Here is a 3,539-nt window from a genome sequence, read left to right as displayed (position 1 = left end):
TAAGAGAGGACATTTGCCAAGTGAAAACATTCTTGTGAGATATTTACGTTCTTGCACGTTTTATGTAATCATAAACAATATACCCCAATCGAATTGCACAGTCAGAAAGTTAAAGTAAGTGTGATAAATTTTGTTAGATTAGGATTGGCGCATTTAGCGGTGGGAATATGGTCTTATGTCCCCTTAAAGAGTTTACCAAATATTTTCAAACGTATTGATATTATATTTCAACGTATGAAGCATGGAGTTCGCAAAACTTAACATAAAAATCCTTAAGTAATATCATTCTTTATGCCAGAAAAAAATACAAGAGAAGATACGTTTTGGACATATCGAGGAAAATTGAAGGAATAATTATATGGTCAAATTTTAACTACGCTGTGATGAATATTATATAAATTGTTGGGTAGAACCATAACTGCTACTGAAGGGAGACTTTTCACCTCTATAAACTATATATATATATATATATATATATATATATATATATATTATAAATTTAAATAATCGTTGTTGAAATTATATTGATAATTTTAGTATCTAAAAATATTGATACTCGACATGTACAAATCCCTTCATTGATTAATGTCTTCGATTGCAGTGAAATTAATGTTTCATAATAATTTGCAAAGAGAGGGAATTTCGTATTCTCTTTACGTTATGGGACAAAGATCCTTAATGACCACACTACGAAATCCCCTCACGTTGGTGTATGTGGCCACTGAGTAGGGTACCACAAAATCTCGTCTTCTTTTCCAAACATCACAGTCCTTCTGCAACTGATGTGGATTCTACCAGTGACAGAATGACTTAGGAGCAGTGCAGATTACTTTAATTCGTTCGATTAGTATTGTGATAACTTTTTCTTACGCACATCAGTATTGTGTGAGAGAAGATTGAAAATACCTCACATAGTTTACAGATTGTGAGATGAAGTTAATGAAAATTATATTTTATATATTACGATCCTTTTTTTTTGTACTTTACAAGCATATCTGGTGTTCATTCTTCTTGCATCACAGTGTGTTCTTTCACTCACATACATGTAACGTACTTCCTCAATGTTTCACATCCACTGAATTCCAGGTTTTTTTTATGAGCATTCTCCTGTGCTTGTATCAGAATTCAGAGTTTAATATATGTTTTCTAGAATAACATGACTTATACTATTATTATTTCCAGACATTGTCATCTGAGAGTAGAGAGGGGAAGTCACCCCTCTGTAAATTGGAATCGTTCATGTCAAGTTACAAAAAGAATAAAGCTGTTTGTTATTTTTATTTTTAATAACACAAATATAGTTCAGTTAGTATTCGAACAGCAGAACCAACGTAGAAACTTTACATCGAATAAAACTGAATAAAATATAGGTGCTAGGTCATGCAATGTCCTGACCTTCCAAACAAACTTTCTTGTGAAGCCCATTTTTATAGAATGTTTATTTTATAAAAAAGGTCAAAAAAATCTTAAATCCTTGGTTACATTTTATTTTAGCGAAATGTAAACTACAGAGTGACAACATTTTTCTGGAGAAAAAATCTTAGCTATTATTTACATCTTTTTGTAAATATGTTAGAGAATCTTCATTGAAATATTTCTGAAATAACTTATTGAATATATTGGAACTATCTCAACTAAATTATTTCAAAATTACTATCAATTGTAGAATAATATACGTTTCGTGATTTAGTGTTTTTGGAAGCTATTACAGCCTTACACACTCAGCATATTGTTTCCGAACAAAATCTACATGCACAGAGCAGAGCACACACTTATATTTTTCTTTGAGGGTTGACAAAAATACATTTATTAATGGAGAAAAGTTTTTATTTTCAGGAAGTTAATGCGAATATTACAGTTGCAACATTACAAAATAGAGTGACAAGAGCATAATTTCTAGGAGAAGTGTAGTGAATCCTAATAGAGGAGAGATCATAGCAGCAGTAGCTCTAGGAGATAATGATTCTTGTACCTGAAAGAGAATATGAGAATGAAGTATTTAGGGGAAAAAGAAACAAATATCAAGAACATACGTGGGAAGAAGCCGCGGTAGCTCAGTCGTTAGGGCGTCTGCCTACCATGCGAGAAATCCGGGTTCGATCCCCGGCTGGGAAGAACCGGGATCTTTTCCACCTGTTTAAGCGGCTCCGGCGCCCACCCAACGTCATATGAAGTGCGTACCTGGAGGAAACTCCGGAGGGTAAAGACGGCCAGGGGCGTGGTGTTGATCACATCACCTCCACCTTCGGCCGTGATCAAGAAAGTGTGGGTCCCTAACCCCACACCCCCTATACCCCTTAATGGCGTGGTGCAAAAAAAGCACTTTACTTTTTTTTACGTTGAAATAAGAGAACCAAGCTACACATAACTTTTGTCTTCCAATTCAACTGCTCTTCCAGAAAATTGTTGAAATACATTACAAAGAAATACAAATAATTAGTTTACCTTTTCTAAGTTAATCGTAGTATCCGTAGACAAGGTCGTAACCCGGACTGTACCCAATTGAAGGGTTTGCATAGGCAAGACTACCGTAACGGTATTCCAGACCGTCGACGACTTGTCTCTTGTCCCTGGAAGACTCCTCCTCAGCCAGAGCGACGGCCACGAGGGCGAGGAGAACGAAGAGGGCCTAGAGGATGCAAGAAGCAACTTATTAGAAGTTCCGTTATCATTACAATTGATGTTCAATTGAAGGAACTTTTCATATTATTGACACATTAGTTTTACAGTATTTTTTGTAAATAAAATTTTCGCAATTTGAGTTTTTTGTTATCATATAATTAACAATATCAAAACAGTACCTGGTTTCTATAACTAATTCCGAACAAATTGTAATATGTGATGTTTATATTAATACATAATACTTGAAAGTATACTAACAATGAATTTCATCTTGGAAGGTTGTGAAGCTGCAATTGACACATTGTTGGCCGAAGCCGGTGCAAACCCTTATTATATCAAATAACCAACATTGGATCTGTTACTTTGCACGTGTAAATTCTTTATTATCATTTCTGTTTTGTCATATGAAGGCCGTGTTGTTTTTATTATTTCCTCAGTTTATAATTTGTCAGGTTGACTTCACTTATCCTACTTATCGTATGTAAAACATTGTTGGCGTGAAAGTTTGAAAGGAATGGTACGAAAGTACATTTGGGCACAGCGATTTCATAACACTAGAATGGGATAGCATTTTGAGTGACTTTTGTAAGACAGGTGTTCGAACCTTGGTGGAGACACAGATTTGTTCAGATCCCACTTTAAGCTGTAGTGTTTTTTGTATGTACGCATTGCTTGCGTAGCTGTAAACTACAATGGAATGCCCAGGGCGGTAGTAAACGGTATTGAAGTCGAGGTTTTACCAGATGTTTTCATATTATTCAAGATTATGATGGCATAGCGTTTCTGGAAAGAAAAATCTGAAAAAGTCATCTAGGAAGAAAGTGCAAACTGAGTGACAGAGCTTCCTGAACATTATGGGGGGACATTTTGTTACTGGTCCTTCAGGAATGCTGAAGGCGGGTGACATGTCTGAACCG

The sequence above is a fragment of the Lepisma saccharinum genome, chromosome 28 (assembly GCF_977018435.1).
Source record: "Lepisma saccharinum chromosome 28, izLepSacc3.1, whole genome shotgun sequence".
Lineage (NCBI taxonomy): Eukaryota > Metazoa > Arthropoda > Insecta > Zygentoma > Lepismatidae > Lepisma > Lepisma saccharinum.
The sequence above is the reverse complement of the archived record's forward strand: the minus strand, read 5'-3'. Positions refer to the sequence as shown.